The sequence below is a fragment of the Fukomys damarensis genome, unplaced genomic scaffold, assembly GCF_012274545.1.
Source record: "Fukomys damarensis isolate Sample0158 unplaced genomic scaffold, DMR_v1.0_HiC HiC_scaffold_19, whole genome shotgun sequence".
NCBI classification, from domain to species: domain Eukaryota; kingdom Metazoa; phylum Chordata; class Mammalia; order Rodentia; family Bathyergidae; genus Fukomys; species Fukomys damarensis.
The window spans coordinates 37,150,016-37,166,283 of NW_022900931.1; the positions used below are offsets into that span (position 1 = coordinate 37,150,016).

At 42.8% G+C, this 16,268-nt stretch overlaps 1 long non-coding RNA gene across 1 annotated transcript; it reads right to left on the bottom strand.

Annotated features, from left to right (window-relative positions):
* Positions 1–4,098: 4,098 nt before the first annotated feature.
* LOC104849224 lies at positions 4,099–15,424 on the bottom strand. The gene is made up of 3 exons (XR_776689.1): positions 15,353–15,424; positions 6,653–6,735; positions 4,099–6,099 (listed from the first exon to the last, which is right to left on the bottom strand). It is a non-coding gene; the product is annotated as an uncharacterized LOC104849224 (long non-coding RNA).
* Positions 15,425–16,268: the final 844 nt, after the last annotated feature.

The following is a 16,268-nucleotide window of genomic DNA, read 5'->3' on the forward strand; positions in this document are numbered from 1 at the left end:
GTCTACCCCAGTAGCCACTTCCTACATGGGAATACCGAACACTTGATGTGTGGTCAGCTCAGATTTGGATGTACAGTAATTAGAGAGCATATAATGGATTTCAGAGACTAATTATGTTAGAATCCAGTAAATAAAGAATATAAAAAACTTTAATAATTTTATCTTTGTTCTATATTGCAATCATAATACTTTGTATAAACTACACATATTAAGATTGATAGTCCCACATATTTTTACTGTTTTGAATATTGCTAGTAAAATTTTTCAAATGGCATATGTGACTCATACTATATTTCTGTTGAATAGTATTGCTCTGTAAGAAATAGATTACTATAAATCTCTTAAGTTTTTCCTAAAGCAATGGAAGAATAAGAAGAGGCCCAAAACAGTATCAAGGAATAGAAAAGAAGAGATTTACTCTGTGTTGCCATGCATGTGTAAATGTGAATATTATATAGTGATAAATACTCTGAAGATGTGAATGATTTACCTCTTTTCCAGCTCTCACAAGACCTTTCTTTCTCCAATACATCTAGCACTGTATTTTACGAGTCGAGGAATTATATTGCTGAGTAAACATAGTGCTAATATTTCAAGGGATCCTGGGACACATGGTTTTACCTTTTGCATTCCTTTTTTAGTAGTAAGCTTTTATTAGTACATGTTTACAGTACATAATGATTATATTTTCATGGGATATTTGTGCACGCGCATAACATACCTTAATTCTTTTTGTCCCCTTCCCCACCCACCCTATTTCCTTCAACTTGTTTCCCTTACTATTTGCAAAAGCTCCATTTCCATCTTCCCCTACAATTCTCTCCATTTAAAAATCCCATTTTCCTTCCTTCCCTCCATCTCTGGCTTCCCTAATACCAGTATGAATACCATACAGTTTTATCAGCATTGTAATTTAATTACGTAGCTGAATCACCCTGGAGCCTCAGCATCAGACAATTATGAGCATTCTCTTACTAAATTACAAACTACTTATTCTGGGTGTGGTGGCACACAGCTGTAATCCTTGCACTCTGGAAAGCCGAGGTAGAAGCATAACCAGATCGGACCCAGCCTGTGCTTCTTAGCCAGACCCTGTCTCTAGATAAACATATGAAGAAGGTCTGGGGATGTAGCTCAGGCAAAGGCTCTGGGTTCAATCACTAGTATTGCAAAATTTAAAAAATCTCCAAATAGAATTTCTGCTGCTGTTCATAATGATTAAACATTCACTTTCCTTTCCTCTGTGGACACCAGTGCACTCTAAATCTAACCATGATCTTTAGCTGAGACCGCTCACTCTCCTCCCTAGCATGCTCTATCAGCTTTCACCCATAACTAATCAATCCACCCTTTGGAGTAGCTGATGTTAACACTATTGGTAACCACCTTAAAAATATAGCACAAACCTTTCAATCTAGCATTTCTAGGCTTTATTTTCATTTCCTGAACCATCTACTTTTATCCTAAGAAATGCACAATTTACTTATACACAGGAAAAGAAAAAATAACCCTAGAAATTCATGACATCTCAAATGATCTCTAACCCCAGAGCAACTGGAAAGCTTTCACTCTAAACCGGAAGTTTAATGGAAGTTTACCTCCGTGGCAGTCTTGTCCAAGACCCACTTCCTCACATAAAATTTCTTCTTTAAGACAAGGTCTCACTGTGTACAACAGGCTAGCCTCAAACTTGTGACAGTTCTCCCACCTCTGCTTTCGAAGAGCTGGGATTAGAGGCATGTGCCATCGTGCCCTGCTCTACACATATAAAATTTTAAGGGCTCTAAGATAGTCCAGTTTTGTGTTCAGTTCTTCCAGAATTCACCCGGATTAGTTAATTCGTAGTGTTTTTAAATTTCCATCTCTTAAAAAATAGAGATAAATAAATAGATAGAATAAATATTCACATTGATTTTCTGTGGTTCACTCATGTACTCCTCAAATTCTACTTCCAAAATACAATTTTGTTTCTTCCCTTTGGCATTTGATTCCTGGTTGACACACCCCACTAGCTCCACTGCAGATGGACTTATATGACCATATAAGTCTTATATGACCATATATGACTTATATAACCTCCACTCATCTTCTCTAACACAGGAGCTGACATCAAATCACCACCTTTAATTACCTCCAGTGGCCATGCCCTCTGTTGATCCCAAAAATAAGCCAGCAGCTTGGAGAATTTCAAAAGGAGGAGTGCATTGTTTATAGGTACAGAGTATTAACCAAGTAACACAAGATAGAAATCCTTACTGGGGCCAAGGCCTGGTGACACTGAAATCATTCTGCAGATGGACCCAGGTGATTACGGGCCTCTCTTTCCAAGAGCATGGCTTTGTGCCAGAAACTGCTAAAGCATGCATGTCTACTTTACCAATAGGAAATGAAGTCTTGGAAAGATCAGAATGTTTCACATAGCAGGTAACCCAGAACGGTTTCGCACACCGTTCCCTCTCACCCTTAATCATATTATTTCCCTTTATCATTGCAGATACAATGAAGCATATAAAGGCACATTCTTGAAAAATGTCTTTGGAATCAGTATGAGGGAGGAATGCAAAGCACTGCTGAAGGAATAACCTAGGGCTTTTCTTGGACATTGCATTCGCAGGCTGGAGGAGCTGAGATCAGAAGGTGATTTTCCCTATTTCACAATAGCCTTTGGACATGCCCATGATGACATCATGAACATCTTCCAGCACCCGCTCTGGTTTGAATCTGTTTCCATTTGAAGAAAATATCAGGTCAAATTTCCAATCTTCAGACTTTCCAGTTTTAGTAATAAAGACCAAGTTTTACAATGTCTGCTTTGTTCGAGCTCTTCCCTGACGTGATCAAATACCTAGCACATCTGGGAAACTAAAAGTGGTTAAACTCATTGATTAAATAAAAATCTTATAGTCATTTGACAACACTTTTAAAATTTATTGGTCTGGGCTTCTTTGAGCTGTTCAAGTAAACTGTTAAGTTAGTAAAAGTCTCAGTTGGAGTACAGATGAAATTATCTCCATAGCAAAGTTCCCTCATAATAATGTTAATGAATTTTGGGGTATTTTTCAGAGCAGCACAGTAGAGTGAATACAGTGATAAATGTAAGTTGTGTGTCCTCCATATAAACTGTACTTTAGCAACTAAACAACTTCTAAAGTCACCAGGTTGTACATAGTATGATACAAGCGGCATACATTCATGTGAAGTGACTACTAATGTCCGATTATAATATTTGACTATTAAAGATTTTTAGAGTACAATAGAAGCTGAATTGTAGACACAGCCAGAAGAACATACGAATTTGGAGGAAGTACCTTCACTATTTCTAATTTTAACTTTTTTGTTTCATGGGTGAGAAAAATGAAGTTTGTCGCACATGAGCAGACTCAGTTCCTCTTGAGGAGCTACCTTTTTGCTGCTACCATCACCTGCAGATGTCAAACTCCGGATTCTGTTCCTCAGAGTAGCCTCTCCACGGGGCATGCAGGCCTCTGGCCTTGGGCTGGGGCAGCACCCTTGGTCCCTAATTTTGTGAGGTCTCCAGTTTCTGGGACTGAGCGGCTATTGATTTCTCTGGCTCTTCAGCCTGCAGATGGCCATGGTGGGACTGCCCAGCCTCCCTCTGCCCATGGAAACCAATTTACTGATCTGGCTCTCTGTCACATACAGAGCTGGGTCGAGTCCTCTGGAGGCCTGCAAATACAGCCTCCATCTCATGATTTTAGGAAAAAATATTAATTTTAAAGACAGACTTTTGAGTTTTTACAATATGTTGCTTACTCCTAGTAGAAAGTAGGAGTCAGTATATGTTTTCTAAATGAAATCAAATTACCATTAAATTTTCTTATGAGCACATAGGCAGGTTTGCACAGTGAATTTACCTTTTCAGTTTGTTGCTTGTATTAAAGTTGATTTCTGAGCCGAGTTTGATCCCCAGTACCCAAAAATAAAACAAAACAAAACAAAGTTGATTTCTGACCATTATAACACTACTAAACTCTTCGTAAATATTTTTGACACTGAAAAATAAAATGAAAATATAATATTTAATCTTCAGAAAATTATTGTATGGAACATTATGTGAAAGTAAGCAATCACCACCCTGTCCATCTAAAATTTAACGTCTTAAAATTGCTTTACTCGTCCCTTAGGAATTAATGTTTCTGCAAATAAATTAGATCGTTCCTTTTCCTTGGCCTTCATTTTAGGTCTTATGTGGCATTTCTGTGTTCATAGTCATCTTTTTTTATTAAGCAAACTTGTCCAATATCCAGGAATTGCTTTGGAGAAAGAGGCTTTAACCATGTACTGAAATTTAGTGTTTTTCCTCAGCAGAGGAGAAATTTGGGTTATCTAGAGCACCACCACTCCATGACAGCCTGGCCCTGATTGTCCTTTGGCACGCTCTTTGACCCAACGGCAGCTCCTATGGCGAAGATATCCCTGGGCACTATAGAAGCAATGCCTCTGAGAAGCCACGTAAACTTATAGAAACTCCGAACCAAGAAGATCATAGGCTCAGACATTGCCACGGTGCACAGGGACAAATGAGGGGACACTTGGATTCTGCTTGAACAGTCTGCTAAGGGAATCACAAGTTTACCCTTGCAAGTGCTTGTCTCACACCTTCTCACATAGTTCGGGTGAAGTAGCACCTGTTCTCTACATGGAGACATCTACATCCTTAAAAGTCCAGGTTTGAGCACTACCAGGTTACAGTTTATTTCACAGAATCATATACTAAGCCTTGGTACAGTTACTAAGCTGTAGTGAGAACTGCACAATGTTTTGGAAATAGATGAAGCTTCAGTGAGAAGAAATTTGTACATACACTTCAAAGGTAAAAAGTCATGGTTTGGTATTTCTAAAAATGAGATATTTTGGTGCCGGGGATTTGGCTCAGTGGGTTTGTAGTCTGCCTCACAAGTGCAAGGGTCTAAATTCGATCCCTGCAACCCCCGCCCCACAAAAAAGAGCTGTTTTGAGAAATATTGCAGAGTGTGTTTTCATGTAAGTCATTTATGCTTAAAACTCCCTCATTTCTCTCATCTGGAGAATGAGATAATTGTGAGATTGTGAAAGTTGGGTTAATACCAGGAAAACTTAGAAGAGTGTCTGGCAAAATGCAAGCTGGGAGTGAATTTTAGGTGTTATTCTTGCTTCTCCTGTCTTTTACTGCTGCTAATTGCTGGTGATTAAAGTCTTAAAGGAGTTCATTGTAAACACTTCAATTGTTCCATATTTGAAAGTAAAAAATGCTTGAAAGTACATATAACCATCCTACATGTACACACACATCTAAATTTTAATTATCTTCAGTCTTGTTAATTGATGAATTGTGCTGCGTTTTCCCAGGAAGTCCACTGAGCCAGTGTCCTGGTGTCACAGAGGAAAGGAGGGCAGCATGCCTTCAGAAGCTGCAGTTATGCAGCATGGAACATAGCATCTGCCCCATATCAATGGGCTCTTAAACCAGAGGGGCCACACTGGGCACTGCTGCAAGCACTAGGTACTCAGGAAGAAATGGAAAATTTACAGTTTTCAAGAATATTCCATGAAAACATTCACTCCCACACAATACCCCCTGCTTTTCCCACATCTTTTACAAACGCATATGGTGAAACAGGTTAATGGATTAATTTTGGCAATTTGTATATACATAAAAAATCATCACTTTTACCCCTTTGTCTCCTTAGCCCTGCGCCTTGCCCCTAGTTTCACATTTGTGTGGGTTTTGATGTGCCTAATGCACTTCCATCCCATTACCAGTCCTTTTACAGCCTCTTCCCTTTTTCTAATAGTCTCGATTTTGCTTTCTTGTCATATGCCCCCTTCCTGTCTCCCTCACATACATTCACACACATTCATTTGCATAAACTCTCATTTGCATATCTCCATATAAAGTAGGAACACAGGCACATCTGTAGACTAGGGAGAACCACCTTTTCTCCTCCTACCCTTTCTTCTCAGTTCTTCTCTGTCATCCTTTCCACTCACCTTGTTCATTATCTTCAGAGATCTCATTTTGTCTTTTCAGACAGCAATCTTGCAAATTCTGGCAAAATAACTTCAGTGTGTGCATCTTCCATCTTGGTGGGTTGACCTCTTTGCAGGAAAAGCACAAAGGGTAGGACAGGACTTGGACATAATAATACTTAAACCACTGATAAATCACACAATTCAAATTTTCAATGTGAGGCAAGAGGAGGCATGGGGATGACCCCTCATTTCTACCTCATTTTTACCTTGTAACTACCTACATGGAAGATTTTTCCTTGCCACCCATTGAGGAGACACTGGGGCCAGTCCAGATGCCTGGGATGTGTTAACAGGCATGTATGCAGGATGTGGGAGATGCTGGGCCCTGATACGAAATAATAATAGTAAGTAAAGACTTCTATTCTGGCCAGGTATAGCTAATCAGAAGTGAAAATGCACACTGTTAACATTGGTATCCACATCGGGTACATTCAGCCAGCCCTTTTGCTCCATGGAGCCTGGTCCTGTCAGTGGCTATCCTAGGTGAGAGTCTCATAAAAGAGGCACATGGCTCAGGGGGCTGAGAGGCTAGGACAAAGAATGCAGGACCAGGCTCCTTTCCGCTCTTTCCCCAATCTCAACATAAGCGGTATTATTGCTTGTAATTTTAGAAACTTACTTTGTTTTTTCTCTCGCCGGGATACTGCCAAAGCCGCTATACCATCTCCCCTTTGACAAGCTACTGCCGTCTCGAAGAGCTATCTGGAACAACAACAGTGCTTCCTGGGGATCATGAACATTTTTTAGTTACCCCTCCTGTGTGCTAAGGAATCCAACAGTCGGGGCCTCACGCAGGACTTGCCAACATAAAGTCTAGAGGAAGGATTGACCTATATGAAGGTGACTGAAGACCACAACTTTAGGATTGCCTTATTTGTTCAAATGAACACTGAATTTTTTTTTACAATGAGTTTTGAAGCAATAGCTCCTTTGTATCTTTTTAATTATCTGCAGTGGCATTGGATACACATGAATTTGAAATAATCTTCAGCTTGTTGTGCGCAATGACAGGCATACTTGATCTTTTTTTCATAATACTAAATCCATCGGGCATTTGATAGTCACCGAGTCTCTAGATCAATAGGAATAAAAATAAAGCTCTTGTGTTCTTTCTCTGCCTGAATCTCACTACTGCTTTCAGGAGTGTGTTTTCTTTTTCTTCGTTTGACTAGAATTCGATAAAATCTTCTCTGGAGGAAATTGAAGTTCTCTTCTGGACTCCTAGTTCATGTGATCTCTCGCTTTTTCTCCTTATATTTATGTTATCTTTTCTTCTCCCAAGAGCTGCTTTGCTTCTTTACTCTTCTGAACTGAGTTGGAATGAATACTTTTGTATAACAGGGTCTTGAGTTGTGCCATGGTTTCTTTTCCTTCCATTGTCAAGGCCAAATCCAAGGCTTATTTATATAGCCTCATGGCTGTTTTGAGAGACCTGTGTGTCTTACCTTGGTGGGCCCGTTTCAGTGCCTGCTCCTGGGCCAGACCCGGGTGGCGGGGGTGCAGGTTCCAGTGCGGTCGGTCCAGGGTGGCACCAGGCAGAACTGGTCCTGTGAGGCTGACACACCACTCTGAGTGGGGAACCACACATGCTTAGTGACAGGCACCTACTCATAAAGAACTAATTTGCTAATATTTTCTTCATAATCTCTGAATCTATTTTTGTTAACAAGAGCAGCCTGTGTGCTACTTTTATATCACTATAAAAATACTGGATAATCGACTGATAAAAATGAAAGGTTGATGTTGCCTCGTGGGTTTGGAGGCCTCAGTCCATGGTTCTTTGACCCCATTGCTTTAGGCTTATAGGAGGTGGTGCATCATGGCAGAGATGTGGTGGAGCAAAGCCCTCCACCCTGTGTCTGGGATGTGAAAACAGGAAGAAAGAGAAATAGACTGGGGTCTCATAGTATCCTTCAAGGACAGCCCCCCAGAGACTGAAACTTCTCATACAGGGTTTTACTCCTTAAAGTTTCACCACTGCCCACCAGCCATATCCAAAGTATAGTAGCCAGTTAATGTTTTAGAAACACCTAATTTTTATATCAAAATTATTCTTGATTTATAAAATACCGGATAATACCCTGTAGTTTTCTAGGGTTAGACATATGTATATGCATATACTGATATTTAGCAGAATTCTCAAAATGTTAAACTTACCTTTTCAAAAGGTAATTAGCTCCGGTATTACTTTGTGGGGAGACTTTTTCTTCACAGTAATGGGGGCTGGAAGGTCAACTGGACTTCAGTGTAGGAGACGCCCCTGCCCAGTACTAGTGGGCTATGAGTGGCACATGCTTCTTGCCTCCCTAATCCGGCTGTATTGTTTTCTATCAGGAGTCAGACCGAAGCCCTGCGTGGCTCAAACCGGCAAGACAGCTAGCAGAGTTGGGCTAGCATTGCTCCTTTGCTAATGGCTGTCACTGAAGCCTAAGTCCTGGTCGGTGAAGTGGCAGGGCTCTGCTGAATTATGTGCAGCTGAGGTCAGTGCGAATCCAATTATAATCCTTTGCCCTGAATTATCGCTTCTCACTGACCTTGTGGGTTGTTTGCTAATTGCACCTCCCAGTACTGGTTTCTTCCTATCCTAGCAAGATAAGCAGAGCCTACTCCCTGATAGCCTTGCCTGGTGCCATCATGCCAGGTACCCAGCAGTAATTCACTAGATGACTTCAAAGCACACCCTATCTCCCTCTTCCTTCCCCAAATTGTATTCATTAAATACAGGATCTTTGTCTTTGTTGCCATCAATAGCACTGACTAGGAACCAAGACTCAGCTTCTCCAGGCTGTCTCATTTCTGTCTGTTCTTGAATTCACCTTGTGCTGTGGTGGCTCACAGATCAGGACCCAGGTTCTGATAATGTTCCCTTCCCTGCTCCCTACACTTACCTTCTGTTAGCTTCCTGAGAGCTGAAGTGAACTTTCCAGACAGCTTCATCCTTTTCTCTGTGTTGTGCTGTTTCTGCAGTTTCTAGTTTTTCTCTCAGCTTCTTTCTTCCTGATACTTTTTTCTACTAACCAAATTGTTTTCCAGGTTTCTTGATTCCAGGCACCAGAAAGGCTGTATTTTGCTGCTAATCTCACTGAGATATTTTGGCCTCTCAGATACTTTGTTTTAAAGTGTGTTGTATTTATTAATATTTACTATATTAGAAATTAAACCTGAAAGATTTAAAATACAACCCTGCACATGCATGCTAATAGCAATTAGAGCTATGCCCCATTCATCATTAGAACTGTGGCATTATGACACATCACACACTTAAAGAAGGAAAGTAAAACCAGCAAAAACCTAGTATTATTTGGCTGCTTGCAGCCCTCAAATGGATCTTGAACTCGAGTCTTAGATTGCAATTTAGAAACATTATTTTAAACCATGTAGAAGGTTCAAGGATGTCAAATGATAAAGGGGCTGTTAAGGAGGAAGTGGGTCTAACATTCACCTCCATTACTTTTTTTTTTCTTTTATTTGCCTCAAAAAATTTAAATCTGACACTTTTTGTAATGCAAAAATATTTTGTTGTGTGTTCATTTTCTATCTCATGTAACTCTATGCTTTGTGGATTCAGTGTGGACCTAGACTTACTCTATTTTTACATGAAACAATTAGATGCCTTAAGGGAATCACTTTTCTTATAAACTGATGCTTATACAAGGACTCAAAAAGTGAATTTGAAGATATTAGGGTATTGAAGAAAGACCATCTTATTGTAAGTAAAATAGTTTTTAAAGTAATATATTCATTAAAGGTCATGTCTTGAGACTACACATTTCTGTCAACAATATTTATATTTAACTTAGACATTAATTTTGTTAATACAAAAATTCATGTCCCTGACGAATCTTAAAACAATGCTTTCTTGGAAAAAAATGTGTAATAAAGATTGCTGAGTGAATCAGTTAGCAATAGTAATACATGAAAATGTAGAAAAATCAAAATACATGATAATTAAGCTTGTCTGACTGAATGGCAAGGATAATACATGTAAAACACTAGTGCAATATTTTGCTACAGAATGAAAAAGTAGCATATTTTAGAGGCAGAGGATATGGGACCACTTCTCTGAAGAAACAATTTGTACAAGTTAGTTGCATTTGCATTTTTGCTTACACTCTAAAAATTGAAAATTTTATTTTCAGATTTCTTTCAGATTGGAATTCTATTAGCTTGACAAAGATCTGAGAATTTGAAAATTGATGATAAATATCTATTATCAATCTTTGCTCATTAGAGAAATAGATTTAATGCAAGATATGTAAGTATATAAGGATTCACAAGACTGGCTTACAATGGCCGCCCACAGAATAAAGTGTGGAAGAGCGCAAAACGGCTGTCCGTGTGCTGGAGATCCAAAGAAGCCAATTAAAGGCCTGGAGCTCACTACTGTGTTCTGTGCAAATCGGTAGCAGGAGGCCTAAGTGTGGACGACAGAAGGCTGAAGGGTCTGTGCTGGAAGGCAGAAGACAATGTCTTCTGAAAGACTAGAGGTGAAGACTAGGGCTCCTTTGAAAAAACAGAAGCATGCTTCCCTCCTCCACTTCCCACTCAGGTGACAAGCCTAGCCAGGGTGGGCCTTCCTTCTGTTTTCAGTAAGTCTCCTTAGCCACACCTAGAACTATGCTGATTAGTTGGGTGTTTCTTACTCAAACTGACAATCACTTAACTATCACAATATGTTATAGTTTGTGTCTAGATGTCCCCTCAGAGCCTCATGTGGTCATAGGGCTTTTTCAAAGGTTGTTAAATCTAGAGTGTGTGATGCTGAGATTAAGGGTGTTTGATTAGTAAATCAATCCACTGACTGGATTGGCATCACCCTAATTCCGGTAGTTCTGGGTAAGACAAAAGGGACAGAAAGAATCTGTTAAGGTTCCCTTGTTGCTTTTGCTACTGTCGGTGCCATGAAATGTTTCACCTCTTTGATGCCCCGTGCCTTGTGCCACTCTGTCTTTAAGCCAGCTGATTATGGACTGAAACCTCTACAAACAATAAGCCAAATGAACTTTTCCCCCTTTAACTCTGGGTGTCAGGTATCTATCTGAGCAATGAAAAAAGTAATTTAAAACAATATCCATTTGTTTTTCATTTAAAAAAACACTTTTTATATTAGTACATGTTTGCAGTACACAACGGCTCCATTCACCACGGGGAGTTGATACATGTACATTCCGTATCTTCTTTTAGTGCCCTGCTCATTTCCTCCCCCACCCCATGTCTTGGTCTACTTCCATTTTGCACAAGTTCTATCTCCAAGTTTTCTATTATCTGTCCTTTATTTGATCTTTAGTTTATACTTCTGAGTTTCTCATATAAGAGAAACCATGCAATATTTAACCTTGTGTGTCTAATTTCACTTAACATTATGGTTCAAATGAATCCATATTCTACAAATGTCTCCAACTTCTTCCTTCTGTATGGCAGAGTAGTAAAAACCACTTATCAGTTTCTTGACTCAGCTAAGTTTTTGTCAGACAAAAAAATAAAAATTAAAAGAGCCAACAACAACCAAAGGAGCCAGAGAGCAGCACTTCCTTGGCAGAGCGAGGCCCACCAGCCAAAGTACTGATAATATGCGCAGGACTTCAGTACAAGTGTACTGCACCTTGGCAGCACTCAGCTGCTTTCCCTACCAGGACCTTGCAAACATTGTCCACTCTGCTTCCAAGTGTTTTCAGTGTTTATCTGGTTTTTGGATGAAGAGGGGTTCCTAATAGGAACTCCTTGCTACACTCCTGTCTTACAATGTGAGCATTCTCAGGGGCCAGTTGAGACAATCCTCTGATATAAAACCCAATGTCTGACTTCCTCTAAAAGGAGAGAGAAAAAAGTGTCACTGACTCCACCAACTCGAAATGCCTATTGAATACCTTCTGTGTGACAAATGTGTGCCTCATGATGAGAAACGGAAGACCCTCGCACACTTGAGGTCGTAGTTTAGGCAGCTCTCCCCACATATCACAAACTCAAAAGAACAATCACATACATGTTTGGACAAGATTGTCACAACTTGAAAGGTGATGCGACGGGAGATAAAGGGCTTCAGTTCTAGGGACCGACAAGGGCCTGGAGCACTTTTCACATGTGAAAAATGATAAAGCAAGGGGCCTATGCCTTGATTGCCCTGACCCAGGGCTTGAATCCTCCTCCATGCTGTCAGGAGTAGTACAGTGCTTTGTCACAGGGTTTCTGGGATACTTAAAATGACCCATGTGAAGCACTTCATATAAGAGATTTGAGCCCATGAAGCCTATGCCAGCCTTTTGTTTTTTGGGGGTACTGGAGATGTCACCCAGGGGTGCTCTACCACTGAGCTACTTTCCTAGCCTTTTATTATTTTTTGAGACAGGGCCACGTTAACTTTCCCAAAGAAGTCTTGAACTAATGGTCCTGCCAGGAAGCAGGTATTACAGGTGTGTACCACTGCTCAAGGCTCAGTTGTCAGCTTTTATTATTGCTGTCATTAGGCAGCCATGTAACAGTTGATTCCTAATGCAGACACCACAAACCCAGCCCTGGTCTCCATTGAGTTGATTGCTGGCTTTCGTTTGCCCTATTGAGATATATGCACATATAGGAACATGTGCACGCACCCGCACGTGCACAAACGCACACACCCCCCTATTTGTTTTGGACAGTCTCACAAAGCAGAGCAGTTAGAGCATGATCCTTCATTTGGCATGGCTGGCTGGCCTCGAATTCGTAATACCCCTGCCTCAGCCTCTTGAGGGCTGGGACGACAGACGTGTGCCACCACAGCAGCTCTGACATATATTTTGTTAAAAATGTTGACTTAGTTGCCAACACAAATATCTCAATCAGCATTCCAGAACCAGAGGGAATCTAGGCTCATCTGGAAGGGTTAGCAATCAGCAGAAGCCATTGGAAAGAATACGGTTTTCTGGCTTGCCACACAGTCCCCAACTTTCTCTAGTGCCCTCTACCCCGGTGGGTGACTCCTGACTCGAGCACTGTGGGTCAGTCACTTGCACTCTGTGCCTCTCTGGTTTGCTTGATGGCCTCCTGCGATCCACAGGCAAATCCTAGCTGGTGCCTTTCTTAGCTCATGTGGCTTCTGGTCACCCACATGTAACTGCTTGATATGTCCCTGCCCCTCACAGTGTATCCTCAGCAGTTTCCAGGGTCTGGCAGGTATAAAATTCTGTAGGGCCAAGAGCAGGACAGGTGCTCAGGCTAAAAGTGATCTGATTCTCATCACCTCCTAATCCTTCTTGAAACCCTTGAGAAGGAAAAGTTATTTAAGGTGGTTTTATGGTCTGGATCCTAAATGTATCATAAAGGTCCATGTGTCAAAGGCTTGAGAAGCCCTGGCATGAAGGTGAGACTGAGAACCTTGTAGAAGTACAGCTCATGTGGGTGCCCTTGAATGGGATATGAGGCTCCTGGCCCCTGTCTCATTTCCTGGCTTGCAGAAAAGGGAACAGCTTCCTTTGCCACATGTCAGTCAGCTACAAAATACCCAGTTGGATGATGACCACAAGAAACTATCGTCAGGGCTGCGCCCCACAGTCAGCTTCTTCAAGAAGAGGCTTACTATCAAAACTATCACGTGGTAAGCTTTATTGCAGAGGCTGGCTTTGGCAAGGTTCCTGAGGAGACATCATGCCACTGCAACATCTGTAGCCTTTAAGGTGTTACAGAAGGAGAAACTGGAACCTGCCTTCATTACTGCTGAGGTAGAGCTCTTAAAGGAGCTACAGCACCCCAAAGTCATCCAACTACTGGAGGTCTTTGAAATCCATAAAACTATACCTTGTAAGAGAACTTGAGAGTGCAGGAGACCTGAAGCAAAACGTCCAGGCGGCCATCAAGGTGCTCACAGAGGCAGTGCCCCAGAGATTCTTTCTCCATTTCGCAGGTGCTATGCAACATTGTCATGACCAGGGTTTTGTCCACAGAGACCGCAATCAAACATGACATCTTACTGCACTACTTGGTAATACCAAGATCACTGACTTCGAGTTGGGGAAGAGGTTTCCCAGTACTTCCCAGGCAGAACGTGACCTTGCTTGGCTGCACAGCAAGGCACGCTACCCTTATTCTATTGGTGCAGCAGGTCAGGGTGGGCAGGTACTCCTCTCCTCCCTCTCATCTGACCTACAGAATGTAGTCTGAAAGCTTCCCAACCACAACCCCTCAACACCACCAACACTAAAGCAGACCTTGTGGCAAAACACTAAAGCAGACCTTGTGGCACTCATGGCTCCCTTTGGATATACCTTCTCCTAATCTTCCTCTTGAGTTGTTTACCAGGCAAGCACAGGAAGAACCCAATCCTGGCATCATAACTACGACTGACCTACTAAAAGTCATCGAATCACAGAAACCCTGAGGCTCAGAAAGTTTGACCATCAGAGGGCCAAGCTTTTGCTCCTGAACACCAGGCCCACAAGGGGTTAAGCTTAAAATTCAGGGTAAAGCCTGTAAATGAGGAGGTGGTACTGTCATCCTCCCCAGATCATGCACTCTTGGCTCTTGAAAGAAGGGCCAGAGAGCCTGCTGTTGCACTGACCCCTTCCTCCCTAGAATGAAGCCCCTAGGGTAGGAGGGTGGCCGACACTCCTGGCATTCCTTGACCATGTGCAAGACACCTGTCCCTGCATAGCCTGCCCAGCTCTGAAGCATCCTGCTCCACTCCTACACTAATTCATCTCCTGCCTGCAGTAGAAGATGTGGAAGGCTGTGAAGACGACTGCGGCCTGACTGCTGGCCCTGTACTGCCCCTGCCTGCTAGCTAGAAGAGACCCCCAGGTTCACCCAAACAAGGTGGCATCAATTAGGTAGAGAAGAGTAGAGACCCAGACAACCCAGCCGGGTGGGGGAGGTGGGTGGGCTGTCCAATGGTGCTTCCTGTGTTTTCTGTGTCTTGATGACTATTTTTTCAATTGCCAAGTCATAACTTTAGGGAGGGTCAAAGGGAATAGTTTCAGATGGACAGGAAGACCACCGCCAAACAATGTCTGGTATGTTCTAAGTGTCCATTTCCCATGTCTCCCTTGTACTTTCAGTACAGATTCAGAACAAACCACACAATAATGGATGGGTGTAGACTTCCTGGCAAGGAACGACTGGCCAGGCCTGCTTAACAGGCTTTATGAGGGAGCATAAGCAGCACAGCTGAATGGTGGTGTGCTGGGCCAGCCTGGCCTAGTTGCCTTTGTCCCGCACAGAGAAGATGAGTCTGAAGTGCCACAGGCTTCTCTGACGCTTGGAGTTACCTGGAGTCTACAAGGGCCCGGGACGCTTCATTCTTCCCCATCCCAGGTCCCTCTGCCAAGTGGATAAAGCCGCAGTGTCTCACCTTGCAGCCCTTTGTCCAGTGGAGCTAGAAGGGAAAGGTTGCATCTGCATCCTGAGAGAAGCTAGGTGGGTGTGCAGCCCCAGGAAGGCTGTGGAACTCAAGAACTTGGATCCAGCTGGAAGATGGAGGAGGAAGGAAAGGTGACTTAACTGACTTGTGTTCTGCTGTCCAAATTGCATGGCTGTGGCCACGGTCCGACTGCAGAGCCCTCATGATCAAGCTCATTCACCCAGGCACTGCCAGATTCCAGATTCTTGTCGAATTCTGGCTGGAGGCTGCAGCTCTTCACCATCTGGGTCTCCCTTTGGGCCTCCTGACACAACCGTTTTCCCTCAGGGTCAGCAGGAATGGTTTTTCTGTTGCTTAATTGGGCAGAAAACCTGCTGCACAACCTATAAATTCAACTAGAAGAAACACCAGAAAGACTCCCACTCTTGATTTAATCCAGAGGAACCAACCACAGTCAAGGTCAATCCTGTCTGTCCTGACCACAGCAACTGAGGCTGGATGAGACCCGGGCCTGAAACGAGTCTTAACTCAGAAACCTGAGTTCAAATGCTGGCTCTGCTGGTATCGGGTCATCCCTGCTGGTTTCAATCGCTCTGCGCCTCACTTCCTGGGCTGTAAACGCCTACCCGCTCCTCGCCCCGAGGTACCGGATGCCCAGCTCCTGGGTGGGTGGTCGCGCCGTGCCTTCCATGCTGCGGCCTGGGCCCTGCCCGAGCCCGGTCCGGCTGCTCCTCTCTATTGCTGCGCCGCTCCGCAGCTCCATAGGCGCCTTCCACCGAGGTGAGGCCTGAAACAGGCCCTCTTCTGGGCTCCTGCTCTACGGCACAGACAGGCAGAGGAAGCGGAAGCTGGCAGCGACGCTGCACCTCAGACGTCTCTCGTCGGAGACCAACGTAGGGTCCGTCGC